The sequence below is a fragment of the Tachysurus fulvidraco genome, chromosome 7 (assembly GCF_022655615.1).
Source record: "Tachysurus fulvidraco isolate hzauxx_2018 chromosome 7, HZAU_PFXX_2.0, whole genome shotgun sequence".
Taxonomy (NCBI): domain Eukaryota; kingdom Metazoa; phylum Chordata; class Actinopteri; order Siluriformes; family Bagridae; genus Tachysurus; species Tachysurus fulvidraco.
The window spans coordinates 23,494,186-23,509,277 of record NC_062524.1 but is presented as its reverse complement, the minus strand read 5'-3'; the positions used below and the strand labels follow the sequence as shown (position 1 = coordinate 23,509,277).

At 34.5% G+C, this 15,092-nt stretch overlaps 1 protein-coding gene and 1 long non-coding RNA gene across 6 annotated transcripts in view; both read right to left on the bottom strand.

Annotated features, from left to right (window-relative positions):
* Positions 1 to 497: 497 nt before the first annotated feature.
* LOC125145233 lies at positions 498 to 5,453 on the bottom strand. Its single transcript, XR_007143573.1, has 2 exons — positions 5,163 to 5,453; positions 498 to 3,231 (listed from the first exon to the last, which is right to left on the bottom strand). It is a non-coding gene; the product is annotated as an uncharacterized LOC125145233 (long non-coding RNA).
* Positions 5,454 to 9,701: 4,248 nt separating this feature from the next.
* The window catches only part of LOC113635487 (RAS guanyl-releasing protein 2), a 41,058-nt gene continuing 35,667 nt past the window's right edge, over positions 9,702 to 15,092 (bottom strand). For 2 of the 5 annotated variants that reach the window (XM_027134967.2, XM_047816290.1), the window contains one exon: positions 12,090 to 14,909. The gene's annotated coding sequence lies outside the window, so the exon portion shown is untranslated. Of the gene's footprint in view, positions 10,417 to 12,089; positions 15,000 to 15,092 lie in introns of those variants that run through there. The other 3 variants (XM_047816289.1, XM_047816288.1, XM_027134968.2) reach the window with 3 other exon arrangements.

Here is a 15,092-nt window from a genome sequence, read left to right as displayed (position 1 = left end):
ACCCTTCAGTATATCTCACATTCATCTCAAGCCTACTGCAATATGCATTAATAGGAGTAAAATTATGTTTATAGTGTACTGATAATATACTGGCTCATCTATGTACACTATAAAGGTGTCAAGTGTATCTACCTGTACGTAGTCCACTATACAAGAATTTTCAAATACTAATTGACTACTAATTATAGATGTTGATTTTAAGAATACTACAATGTCTAAGTATACTTTAATCAAAGGAATCTTGGTGTCAAGTATAGACAAATTAAAGTTTTGGGGTTTTTTTGCCTGACTTTTGAATGAAACCTTTTTAAACTGTTTATATATTTATTTATTTTTATAATGTTTAATTTCCAGTCCCTCCTCGTACGTATATGAGTAGGATTCAAAAATTCAGGTTGACATAATTATCATCTGCCATTTGATGCCAAAATGTAGCTAGCTAGACATAGACATAAACAAAATATTTCAAACATGAATAAAAAATCACCTAACAGAACTTTATGCTTTAAAACTATTGTTTATATACAATATTTACAAATGACACCGATACAGCAGGTTGTGAACGATTCCGATTTAGGTTTGAGATGTCAGTCAGGTTCATGAAGTGTTCTGTGACTGGTAATTGATTATAAGACTCCACCGCTTTTAGAGGTCTACCAATCATCAATCATCATTAGAAGAAATGCACAGACGAAACAAAAATGTTTCATAGCAAAACCCACTCGTACAAACTCGGGACTCAAAATGCTGCATTAAATCTCATTAATCTTGCTTTCCATTCAAACATTTTCTACATTAAACTGTAATAAACACTCAATCAAAGACACATAATTTTCATCAAATTTTTACACAGGTTCACTTAAAACACCAAATATCATTTAATTTGCTAAACTAACAAAGCTTAATGAATAATACAGACACCTTTAAATATCAATGCCACATTTTAAAGTACTCTTTAGGTACGCCAGACTTTATGTGTAGTCTTAAAGCAATCGACTGGTCAAATAAGTATTGGAATAATTGAAGAATTACATTAATTTGCAAATATTCTTTTTAAAATATTAGCATGTCTAAATACACTTTAAGTAAAGTAAATTAGGTCACAAGTAATTAGTAAGTACTTTTATAATCTATAAGTCATTTTGATAAATATTTTCCACTTCATGTAGTAAAATGAAGTGCTTCTTCTATACTAATAAATGGGAAATGTTTTTTGGTCACCAAAACACAAATCTACTTGAAATTTTGTTACTGATTTGTACTTGTAACCTAAGTTCAGCAAAAGCTACGGTTTACGCTATCCAAAATTTAAAGGTAAAGAAAAAAAACAACAACAATGAAATATGAGGTTTCATGAAGATGTGGAGAGTGATCTGAAAATGTAGGTGACAGCAGGACAATGGCGGAACATCACTTGTCTAATGAACATTAGTGTGCTATTGGCTTGACTCCCAGACACTGGAAATGAAAAAGTAGCAGCAGGGAGTGATAATGACAAAAGTGGCAAAAGTGTGATTTGAGTACAAATATTCATTAGCAAACAAATAATTTGCCAAAACAGCCCTAACTGTCAAGGCTAGCACATTTGAAAGTGTATTCAGAAACAATTCTGTACAATACTCTGCCTTCCGGCGTGTGCTGTCGGACGTGGCAGGGAAATTAGCTTTCATGTGTACTGGAATAGCAATTCTTCAGTTCTAGCTTTGAGTGCAGAGCTCGTGGGATAGTGGTGGTGTTGTTTCTTCTCTATGTCGCTTACTAGGAGATTCCTGGCATGGATCGCTATTAGTTATTGCTGGATATGTAGCAGACATAGCACATGATGGTATTCTAAGGCTATGTTGACAAATGATTCTTGCACAAAGATAGATAGATAGATAGATAGATAGATAGATAGATAGATAGATAGATAGATAGATAGATAGATAGATAGATCGATCGATAGATAGATCGATCGATCGATCTAAAATCACCCGAAAGCCCCAAATCTATTGCCAAATCACAGAAAGGTTTTATTAGGTGTGAATTAATGGGTGAAGTGAAAAAAAGGCACAAGCAAGAAACAGTTTTCCAACAGAGTTCCACAACTACCAGATTTCTTCTCTAAATATATATCGGTTCATATTCAGCTGGATAATCAAGGAACTTTGGTTGTATTTTGTTTCTAAATGAGTAACAGTTAGAGAAAGGGTATAGAATTAGTACATGCACTAAATGTGTAAAGAAAAATAAATACAAGTTTTACAATACAAGTGATAGAAGGACATTCAGAACATCTATTCACCTAAAATGTACAGTTTTCATGAATAAATTATTTTCGGTTTATATTTTGGGTAAGAAATTTGCCTTGTCAGACAATATGTCAAATAGTCCAAATATTTCATAAGATGGAATGTGTGACCTTTGCTGGATGACGCATTGTCCAAATGTCTTCATGTCCTGATGTCCACAGAGGTGAATTAATGGCAGTGAGCCCTTTTACAGAAAACAATGTTGTTTCATGAGAGAAATGAGTTAACAGAGCGAGCGCTTGTATCTCTAAGTTCAGTAGAGCACTTAATGCCTTTAATGTTCTATATAATTGTCTGAGAGTCTAATAAAGCCTAGATAGGGTTTAGCAACAAAAACACACGTATCTAAGTTGTTGACTAACATATAAAACAAATATTAATGGCAATTCATCTAGCACAACATTTACAAAGTGTCTATCTACCAGCTAAGATTAGGCTCAAAAGGCTTATATACACATGCAGATGTCTTTTAATGGTGCACTTACGAACTGCTATAATAGAGTAACAAAGGCTTTGGTCTCCCTAAAATGGACCATGAATCCTTTCTATTTGATTTCAGTTTTACTGCACTGTGCCATTAGCTGATTATAGGTTCAGTAAATGCGGTGTGAAATGCTGTCATTACTCATTCTAGACCTAGTTGGACTATATTCAGTGGAAAAAAAAACATTATACACATATTTACACAGCATATGGTGAGATTCGTTTGATTTGTTCATTTAAGAGAAAATTGCTGAAATTCCAACTCACACTCTTGTAACAAATAAACATATCACGGTATCATGACCTGGACCGACATTTGTTCAGTAAAACAGAATTGCAAAATTCCAAAACACATACCACAAAGAAGCCGTCGATGAAAACAATGAAAAATCTGCTCTAGTTTATTGAGCGGAGGCAGTCATTTGGCAAGCGTGAGTGGAACTTGTAAAATTGATTCCTGAAAGAAAACAAATGGTCAAGCACATATTTTATGCTTCATGAACAATTTTTGGCGAAATAAACTGACAAACATGCCACATTATTTCAACAGCTCTAGGAATGTCCTTTACTGGACGGCTTTCAAGCAGTACCTTCTTCTTTTTTCCACATAGCAAAAAAAAAAAAACAGCAATCTGTTTACTTAGAAGATCCAATAGTGGGTTGATTCGTTCCCCACTGATTTTTCATTTACAATTACAGTATGTATGTAAAGTAAAGTGAAAATACATCTTAAACAAAATGCAAAAACTTTGCAACTTTGCAACTTTTACAGCATTTCACTTGTCCCTGTATACTAAAATGAAGTTTTCTGGTATGAAAGGAGTCTCCAGTGTCAGAGGATTACCAGGAATTTGTTTCTGTTCACAGTTACAGTAAGTTTTATACAGTATATAGTAGCTATAAACAGTCATTCTGTTGTGGAAGACTCTTTACAATTACTTTACAGTTACCCAAACCACATGATATGTTAACTAACTTTCCACATGTCCAGTTGCTGTGATTCCGGCGTTAAGGAGGCTCAGTTGCCCCTTTTCCACCGAGGCAGTTCGAGTGCTGGTTCGGAGCCAGAGCCTAATTTAGAACCGGTTCTTTCTGTTTTGACCGCCAAAGCACCGGCTCCGAACCAGGAAAAGTGGTTTTTAAGTAGCACCAAAACGTTGCTGGTCTAGACTTAAGAACCGCTTGCGTCAGGAGCTGTGTTAACACATTTGATAATGTACCTTAAGTATACTAATGTTTAATACACTTTTACTTTACCGCGATATGATAGATTATCAGCACACATGATAGTAGGTAGCTACATGCTAAGGCTAAAGTTTTCTGCGTTAACGATAAAATAACGTTATGTACTTTATCAATTACAACCTCCTTTTATACAGATTACACGGAGCCGCACATACACGTTCGGTTCAAGGTGAAGGTAACAGCCTTTAAGGCATTAGTGATCACAGGCTTCCCCAGGAATCCCTAAAGTTGGCTCTCAAACACAGAATCCTGCGGACAACGCCAGCTTGTTGTGGAGGTTTTTGAGAAAAATAAAAATAGCACACTGGTAGGCACAGGCAAGAGTAAAAAGGTTCACAATTTATTTGTGCTTCTGCACAACAGGACCCAACAATCCTTGTGTAGCATCTGAGAGCTTGTGCCTCGATCATTCATTACATTGAGATTTTATTGACATGATTCAAACAAAGAAAACATGTAGAGAGAAAAACATCATCAATCATTGGCTTAGATGTACAACGCCTGCTCGTCTCCTGATCTGGATAATCTTATCCTTTCCAAGGTCTACCTAAAGTTTATGAGCCTGAGTCTCACCAACTTGTCGCTAGCTCCTTCTGTGCCTCTAATATTCTACAAAAACAAACTCTGGTAATAACAATTTCACAAACAACTTCTAGTCACGCGTGCACAGAAGGTCAGACCGTTACAAACAGCTTCTTAGTCAAATTTTCCATCACACTTCCTTTCGAGTTGTTAGTGTAGAAATTGTTAGTGTAGACTCCTCTGAAAAGGGATCTCTTTTCTAACAGGTTTCTGACCAATCAGAATCAAGCATTGTTACAATGGTAATTATACTTCACAAACAAATTCTTAGGTAAATATTGTGTCTGAAATGTCAGTTAGTCAATAATAATTTTCGTATTTAGAAAACAACCAGTATGATATTCGTAATTGTGATTGTGTAGACTGAGTATTGACACGACCTTGCGCCTACAGCTGAATTTTAATCTTTCTGATGTTCAGTATAACCACACAGGTGAGCTTTTCGAGTAGGAACACTTCATTATGTAGTCATGCACATCATTTGATCTTTTGATTTATCCAGGTCCAACATGCACACATATAAAATGAATGAATAGGAAACAGTTTGAGGTTCAGACTTACATAAATCATTTCTGCTGAGCAGGCTTCCTCTGTGATCTACAGTACGTCAGGGGCCTTCGGAAATCATCAAATCCTCTGAGAGGAGTGACATCATCAGACAGGGATTGAAAAAAAAAGGAAAAAAAGAAAAAGCAGATGAATACGTTATGAGAAGTTGTCTTGAAGTGACAGGTGTTAAGATGAATTAAATCCATCGCTGTCACTTTCTGCGTCCATGCACAAAGCAGATAAAAATAATAATAATAATAATAACAAAAAAAGTCAAGTCTACGCTTTCGTGAGATGAAGGACAGGAGAGACGCTGGAGACACAATCGTTCTTGGTGTGATTTGAAGCTCTTTTCAGTGCATCCTTTATTTGATGTCGTTTGTTAGACAAGGCTGGTGTGGCTCAAGGGTCAAGTCTTGAAATAAAATCCCGAACGTGGTGACTGAGTGAGTGCGATTGGAGGTGGTTCCTCTTTTTCAGCCCGTAAATGAGTTTTCGGAGCAGCACAATGCAGGATGTGCGCAGGGACCGCAAGCTTATCAGTGGTCTCGTCTTCGCTATCAAATAGGTTTGGAGAATGCCGAAGAGCTTCCCAGTGCTCGGCTCTCTTAGGAATGAAGTGCTACCCGAACAAGCCTGTCGGTGAAAAACTCACTTCTTTTCACTGACACAAATTAGAAAAGCATGCAGGCTCTGATGGAGCTAGCTTGGCTTTCAAATTTTGAATATTCTCTAAATTAAAACAACACCTAACATCTGAACTTCTTACAGATGAAGAAGACACAGCCTAAAGGAGAGATCTGGACTAGAGCCAGATGGATATTCTGACATTTTAAAAAAACAAAACGCAAATACTATCAGGCATGCATAACATAAAACCACGCATTAAGTGCTTGAAGGACTTATGATGAGAGTGCGTGTGGTAAATACGTGTAGGCGATATGGAATAAACAATCTGGTTCATGTTATTTTGCATTTGTGTTAAGCGTAGAGAGAGTGAGGGCATTCATTTCAGCATATCTAATATCTAGTGATTGGTTAGAAGGTTGAATCATGTTCCCTACAACTCACACTGCAGTTACAGCTATAATACAAACCACATGTTTATAATAATGCATTCATTCCAATTCAAGATCAATATTCTGCCTGATCTGGCTGAATCTAATAACAGCCTGACTAAAAACATGCTAGTTAACAAAGAACCACATGGAGCTATCGACATGGGGAAGCTTTCTACAGTATAAGGAGTTGTTGATATATCATTGATGGAAAGAGTCTTAGGTGTCAGCATGTTGAGACTAAATTTTCCATCATGGTGATGTCTAGATAATAAATAACAAACAGCTAGTGTGGGGATGAGTGATGATAGCGTCTATAATGCAATTTGGTTTGTAATGTTAAATGATTAAACAATTACGACGTGTTGTTTGAGACCGATAACCTCCATCACATCACCACGTTTCTTGCTTATGTGCAACTAAGACTGCATTCTTCCTGTATCTTTTCACCTGTTATTATTATTTGTATTGTTTGCTATTTTTTAAATTTATAAAAGACTTTATAAAGGTTGGTTAATTTTGATGAATGATGGAATCGGTATTAGTTAAAGGAAACAACTGCAGCAGCGGCAGCAACAGCAAGAACAACAGCAAAAAGAAGAAGAACAACAATAAATAATTAACAATAATTAACTGGAGAAAAAACAAAACAAAAGAAAATATAAAAAAATGGGGACTAAAATTAATTTTCTCTCCTGGTGTGAAACGTTACTCATGTTGCCATGTTTCAGATTACTAACTCTGATGAGAATGTATCTGATTATGTACTGAATAAAAAAAATCTATTATATTCAACTTGAAGGGCCCATAACTCATCTCTCTCTCTCTCTCTCTCTCTCTCTCTCTCTCTCTCTCTCTCTCTCTCTCTCTCTCTCTCTCTCTCTCTCTCTCTCTCTCTCTTTCTTGCTCTGTGTATGTGTGTGTGTGTGAGAAAGAGAGAGAGAGTCTGGATCAGGGGTGGTAAATAGATAACTGAGGCTGCACTGAAAGATCCCTCTCTCAGGAGATGTAATCTGCAGACCTGCCACTCAAAAAGCAAGCCTCGGCACAATCGCTCTCATTCCCCCCTGCCTGCCATCCCTCCCTTCACCCTTCCTCAGCTCCCACCCCTCTGTAGGAATATTAAATATGTGCAGCATTTCTATCAAGCAGGACGCAGCATTGATTAAGTGTCAGTCCTGTGCGCTACCGATAGAGTGTCATTTTCTGCCAACAGCTGCTTATTCTCTCTTTCTCTTTTTCTCTTTGGTCAAAGGTTGAGAAAAGAGACCTCAAGCTGCAGACTGAGACTGGGTGAAGTGCAGGTAGACATATCAGAAACCTCTTTTGTATATAACAGATGTGATATTAGGTTAAACGAAGTGAGAGCTTTGCAACTATTTTGCTTAATATGATATTCTGTCTTTGTGAGCAGCTTTTACAACTACCATATTTTTCCTTATAGATTTTTGTATTATAAAACATTATTATTATTATTATTATTATTATTATTATTATTATTATTATTATTATTATTATTATTATAGCATGAGGGAAAAAAGTACTAGAAAATATAGAAATGTTTGAAAAATGTAAATTAAAATGAAAAAATGTACTGTAGTTTAACATGTAAAATGTAGAAAAAAGTTTTATTAAGCTTCAACAGTAAAAAGTACTGAATGTGAAAATGAATGTAAATAAATAAATTAATTATTTTAATATTATTATTTAAATAATATAAAATTTTTTTTATAAATATCTGTGAAGATACAACAAATCTAAAACTCGACAAAAGCTCCTGTAAAAAAATAAATATTTGTTTTAAGATGCATTTTAAAACTGTATGAATTAACCATTAACAATGCATAATCATTATGTAAATTAACACTGCTATATAGTGTTATGTATATTCTTAAATAATCACTGCAGAGCACATTCACTAGTCCTTATAAGAAGGTGTTGTTCTATTCAAAGCTTTTAAAACAAAACAAAAAAAACCTTAAAATGTATTAAATGTCTAACAGGGTCTTTCGTTCGAACAAGTTGTCAGTAGTTGGCTATAATTTTCTCTATTCCAAAACCAGCAGTGGAAAAAGTACAGAGACAGTTGTAATAAGAAGCAAAAGTATGGAAACTATCTAGAAATTTTACTCAATTAAAGGGCAAAAAGCTACTTAACTAAAAGATAAGATTTAGAAAGATTTCAAAATTCTCAAGTGTTCAGTTTTAATCACTAAAAATCTGAAGATACTGAAGTTCTTCCTGTGCAACTCTACATGCCATGCAAACAATCAGAAGGAAACGATACTAGTGACTCTAGGATTTTCTCACTAGGTCACTTATAACTGTTAGCTGTTTTGGAATTAGCTAGAAAATGGACCAATCTAATCTTACAGTATAAAAATGTATTTAACTTATTTAACAATCTAGATTAGGCAATCTAGTATATGAATCTAAACAACCAGTTGAGGTCCTAAGTTAATATAACCCTTGCTGTATAATTTAAAGGAAAAATAAGAATCTTATAAATTTCAGTTTGTTTTTTTATTTAGTTCTGCACTGAAGAAGCTATTTCACATAACAGATGTTTATATATGGTCCAAGACAAAATAATAACTGCACAAATTATTACCTAACATGTAGCTAATTCATTCATTCATTTCAGTAACTGTTTTGTCCTGTAGCTTGCTAATTTAAATCCAATTTGTAAAAACTAATCTTAACTAGCTCTGTAATTTGACAAGCTACTGTAGCTAAATTTACAAGCTACTTTATAAATCCTAACCAACTAGCTAACAAAAATCTATTTACAAACTAAACTAGCTAGCTACTGTAAGCTAACACACTACCTTTTCTAGGCGCATGTTTGAGTAGTTAAAATTTGTAAACTCTTTTAAATCTGCTTAATAATACTTACTTGTTGTGTTAAGTACAAATCATCCAAAATCCCTCTAAAATACAGCAACAACATGCAGTATTTTGTAATTTAAATGTAAAATAATAAGAGAGAGAGAGAGAGAGAGAGAGAGAGAGAGAGAGAGAGAGAGAGAGAGAGAGAGAGAGAGAGAGAGATAATGATATTAAAACAGTTATAAATTATATTAAACAGTTTAATTGTAAAACATACATTCCTATTTTGGAGTCAGAATGCAAACACTGAAATAAATATCTTGTTATCACATGGTCACTGAAAATAAGACTGTAATGAGGATTATAAAGGCTATGCTCAATATGCATTTTAATTACTGCCCCTATTTCGGTGTCTGTCTCATGTCTGTTCACGTGTGAGAAATTTTACCCGTTTCTTATCTCCCCTAACTGCTGTTTATATATATATATATATATATATATATATATATATATATATATATATATATATATATATATATATATATACATACGCATATATATATATATATTTATATATTTATTTATTTATTTTTATTTTTTTTTTGGTAAGAGATCTCCAAATTTCAAGAGTACCAAAACACCTGTCACTACTCATTTTCTAAGTTTTGCAGAAGCTCAACAGCGACATCTAACGCCTGTCGAGTGCATTTCCATATTTAAAAGACTCCTGTGGCCTTCAGATGGACTACAGAATTAGATGTTTCGGTAATAAGAACGAGTATACTGAGAAAGGAATAAAGAAGCAAACAACAATAAGTTAGCATTGTCTTATCTTACAGTAGAATATAAAGAGAAAAAAATCAGATTAAGGACCTTTCCTTGAGGCTCATAGAGAAATGCCTTGATGCCACTTGCCCCATTCCTGTCTCCATTGATGCCACCCTAGATGGTACTAAAAAAGAAGCGTATTAAAAAGGCATTTCCCAGCGTCCCGGCTCTCCCAATGAATTTAGTGCTTTAGGCTGCGGCTGTATATCTCTGAACTCTGAATCACCCTGCACATAAACAGCACGAGGCAATAATATCCTCTAAACGAGATATTGACAAAGTCCCACTCTCTGAATCCTACCAGCAATCAGCAACGTCCCATTAATGGCAAACCTCCAGCAGGCATCATGCACTCGTTTCCGAGGTGTCGTTAACGAGCAGATCGCCATTAAGATGGCTTCTTCCTGCTGCTAACAATCTTCATCTTGTTGTTATTAGGTAGTTAGCGGAATCATTCTTCGACCCGTTCCGACATGTTAAATTGAATAGGCCGTCGTTTTGTGCAGCAGATCGGGAAATCTGGAGCAGTCACAGATTTACACGAAACCTCACTGGAACAGGAAATGAAACATTGTTTAAACTATGATTCACTTAGGAGGCATTATAAACAAGTTACAATATGTCTCACTGTTAAAATACACAAAACAATCCTGGTAAGGTCAAGAATTTTCTTTAAAGACTATTCGTACTATATAATGTTTTTTGGATACATCCATAACATGTTATAATGTATACATAATGCATTATACACATCTTTAATGCATTACAGATTTTGCTACACTTTTGAATGTGTTCACATGTTGTTATGTTGCATTATAACACACTATTTCAACTCATAAAGCACTATGCAAAATGGGGCCTGATGACATAATGTGTTAAAAACAATACTTATAATACTATTTAACCATTCACTACTACTATAAACTATACTGCCATCTCATAAATAATAAAATGCTTCATGAGGTGCAATAATGCTATGAATGTGTTAAGAATGACCATAGATTCAAGATATGTACAAAGTAATAACAACTCATAATGCATTATAGACCTTTCTATTGAAGTGCAGTAATTCAGTACATATAATGCTTGGTTTATAAACAAATTCTAATACGTTATGACGTTTTGTTTACTTTTTTGATTATTAAAAATCTAAGCCCATCTCATATCATATCATGTCTGTTGTCATGATGTGTTTATCTGGCATTATGAACACAAATTTAAGTGTCACCATAGAAAAAAGAAAGAATGAAATCCCACAGTAACGTTAGCATGAGGAGATGAAAAAGAAACCGTAATGAATTTATTATCATCTATATAAAAGCACAAGCTCCAGGGTGCAAGAACGCGAAAATAACTCACTGAAAGCCTGGACCCTTGCAGAGCAGCTGAATTGAGAGCACTGGAAAGATAAACGCTTTACAAACGATAAACACTGAGTGCTTTAAAGGCCTTAGTTAATTGAGGACTGTGTTTCTTCATCGGTCTATCCATCCATTAGTCCAATTCACATTTCCAAAACATGAACCTACATTTCAGAGCAAAGCGCTCTCTAAGATACAGAGCTAAAAGGAAATGGAGCATTGAACAGGATTTATGAATACATACTATAAAACAGAATGTGTTTTTTTTTTTAAACCCCTTTAGTGCTTTGAGTATGCGGCATGCAGCAAAGCAGGGATGCAAATGTATTTATTCAGAAATGAAAAACTGTGAGCAATTTTAAATTCACAAAAGAACTGAAGATTGCTTGCATTGCTTGGAAAAACTTCCTGTAACGGCTTATGACTTCTGATCGCGTTCATAACATGTTATAAGGTATTTATAACACGTAACATGCATAAAAAAAATGTAGATTTTTTGTAGAGGTTGTAGATTTATACATAATGTTCTTCCAGTCTTATAAACTGTTACAAGAATGCATGGTGTATTCAGTAGGCGGGCCTTATTAGGTATTACGTAGAGTATGTATGTATACATAACAAGTATATAATATAGCAGTTATAACACTGAACATCAGTTAATTATCTTTCAATAACTTTATGCAAAAGTGCTTAATTCTTCTTATACCACAGCAGTTGGCAGAGGATTGAAAATGTGTAATGTTCACAATGTGTAATTTTTATCCCTTTACAGTTACATTATGTTAGAAGTTTAAAGTTAGCTCTGTTATGGCTTGTGTTACATCAAGTGAAGTTAGAGGTTTAAATAATCACCGACAACCTGCTGTAGGTGGACATGCAGGTTTTATTTTACCTGTGTCGAGTCAAGTGTGCACAAATAGAGTGAACAATGGAAGAGAGAGAAAGAAGTGACAGGCAGCAGGCAGACATTAATAACCTTATACTTCATTTCTTATATGGAAGTCTTGCCTATTGAGAGACTGTAAAACATCTGACTAGACTTGTACAATAATAGGATCATAAATTACCATGATAACACACAGCACCGAGAAACATCCGAATATTAGAAAGCAAGTTAAGTACACTCTCTCTCTCTCTCTCTCTCTCTCTCTCTCTCTCTCTCTCTCTTTCTCTTTAGCTCTCAGTCTCTCTTTATATATACACGCATAGAGTAGTATAAAATGTTCATAGTGCATGCTAAAAAATGTTAAAACACAAAACAGGTAAACATATTTAGCATATTGGCAGTTCAACCACAATACAACAGCGAGGTCAAATAAAAATAAAAAAATAAAATAAAAATCATACCCTAATTTAAAGAAGCATTTTTTTTAATCACCCAACAAAATCAACTGGATTGTCTACATTCATGGTTCAGTTAATGGAAGTGTTCTGAGAATGAAGGTGTTCTTTATCTCATGACTTACAAACACATTTAAGATAAACATTGATCTCAAGATAAATGTAAAAAATATCCATATGAAAGGTCATTCAAAAAAAAAAAAGAAAGAAAAAAGAGAGAGGGGAAAAAAGGACAGAGTTTTTTTTTCACATGCTTTAAACTGTACAATTATTCATATTGTTTTAGCATGAAATATATTGCAGTCAAAGTCGAACGACTCACAACGACAACACAAGCTGGCGTAACATTGATAATCTCAGCACCTAGAGTAAAGGAACGCATTATTTCAGTAACATCTCCTATGAAGCCTTGATCATAAATCATTAGAAATGGGATTATCGTTCTTTATAGATTGGATGCTTATAAGCATGTTATAAAGCTCTAATAAGTAACTGCTTGATAAATTATTATGTAATGCTAGAATATCAACACAAACAATAACGAATTGTGTTTGTTTTATTTTTAAATAATCAATAAACTTTTTCAAAAACCAAGGATTAGAAAGGTAACAGGGAATGAAATCTGAAAACAAATACAAATTTGACTATAAATTTTATATTTCGATAAATTGCCAATAAAATTACTCTAAAGAACTATTCGGACGGGACTAGTTTTACGTGGGGACGTGGGGGTAAAGTAATTATTACCAGAGCTTCTCTGTGATTTTAGTCCCGTCCGAATGTGCCATCTCGGTCATCATTACGGACAATGTCAGTAAAGATTACGGCGACTTTTACCTTCTGTAAAAAGGCCTGGAAAAATTACCTCAAGTAATACTTCCGAAAAACTCCGTCATTTCCTTTTAAAAAGTAGTTTTTGGGAACGTTTTGCAAGCATGAAGGCGCTTGAAACAGGAAGCAACGTCATACGCACATGACGACAAGGAGGTTACTATTGTGCATAAAGCGAGTTACCCCTCCCACTTCTGCTAGTTTTACTGAGATGTCTTGTCCCGTGCGAATTGGCCAAGTAATATTACAGACGTCCTGAGGTAAAATTGCATTACTCCACGTCCTCATGTAAAACTAGTCCCGTCCGAATAGTGCTTAAGTTGTTTTTTCTTCCAAATGTAATCTTTTTTTACATTTTTTTTAACAATTAATAAAATACATTTCCACAGGGTATTATAACAAATAATGACACTGTCATTAACATGATTATCAAGTAAATAGTCACGGCATGTTAGTAAAGCCGTTTGTGGCATTATTACACTTTATTACTTATACAGTATTCTAGTATTCAGTATTCTACAGTATACTTATACAGTATTATTACACTTTAATACTTATACAGTATTCTAAGTACTCATAAGAATACGGGCTTCATAAAAGGTGTTATCGAATTTACTCTTTGTATAGTCAGGTAACACTTTCCACAATCGCTGAAACAGTCATGTCATAATGCATTTATAAGGGCTTATACTCTATATATTGCTTTAATGGAGTACGAATGCATTCTAAGCTTATGCTTATACACAATAAGTCACCAATAATAACAAACGTCAGCACCACAGTCAATTATGTTTAATTATAGCCATGTTTCCAAAAATGTCATTCTTGTGATGCACCGTACAAACATGGGCTTGGATTTTTGTATTAGTGTTTGTTATAATATGAAAACTAATAAAGTATAACGTGTTCATAAATTGTTTTTATTATGATGTCTATAGTGCCTTATGAATGCATTATAGCATGACATGAATGTGTCATATAACCTTCATAGAAAGCGTAACATATGTATTTTTTATTTTTTTTTTAATCTTAACTATTTTTCTCTCTTTTCAGTCTCACGAATCACTAAAAGATTACTTTTAAACTGGAGATATAAAAACACTAACGCTATTGACAAACAGATATTTTTATATATATATATAAAATATGACATTCAAGATGATGTTAAAAAAAAAAAAAATTCGGAGAGGAACAAGTGCTCAATCTGCTTTGCACTTGCAGCTCTTATCCACAAGATGGAAGCATGCTGACGTCTCGGTCTTGGTGTTGCGTGTGTGCCTGGTCATGATCGGAGATGATGTTTAAAATCGAGTAGCATGATGAGGAGTAAAATCGCATGATGACTGACGTCCGTTTCGGGCTACTAACAGACCGGTAGAGGTGGAGGTGATTGTAGGAGAGTCTTTTATACTCATCTACTTCAGCCTTTTTTTTCTGTTTAGAGGAGTTGAGCTGCGGTCAGAGGAAGGCTGGATGACTTTCCAGTGTTCATCTTTCTTCTGCTAGGTTACCTGGAAGCCATGATCAACAATGAAGAAATTTCACATGCTGAACCTTTGGAGCATGTGATAGATAGTGGAGAGTTGGATGGAAAGTGGGAACTGGCAAATAAGCAGGTGGACCCTAATAAATACTCAAGAATGATCCAAAAATGATCCAATAAAAAAACTCCAAGAATTATAAAATGATCAATA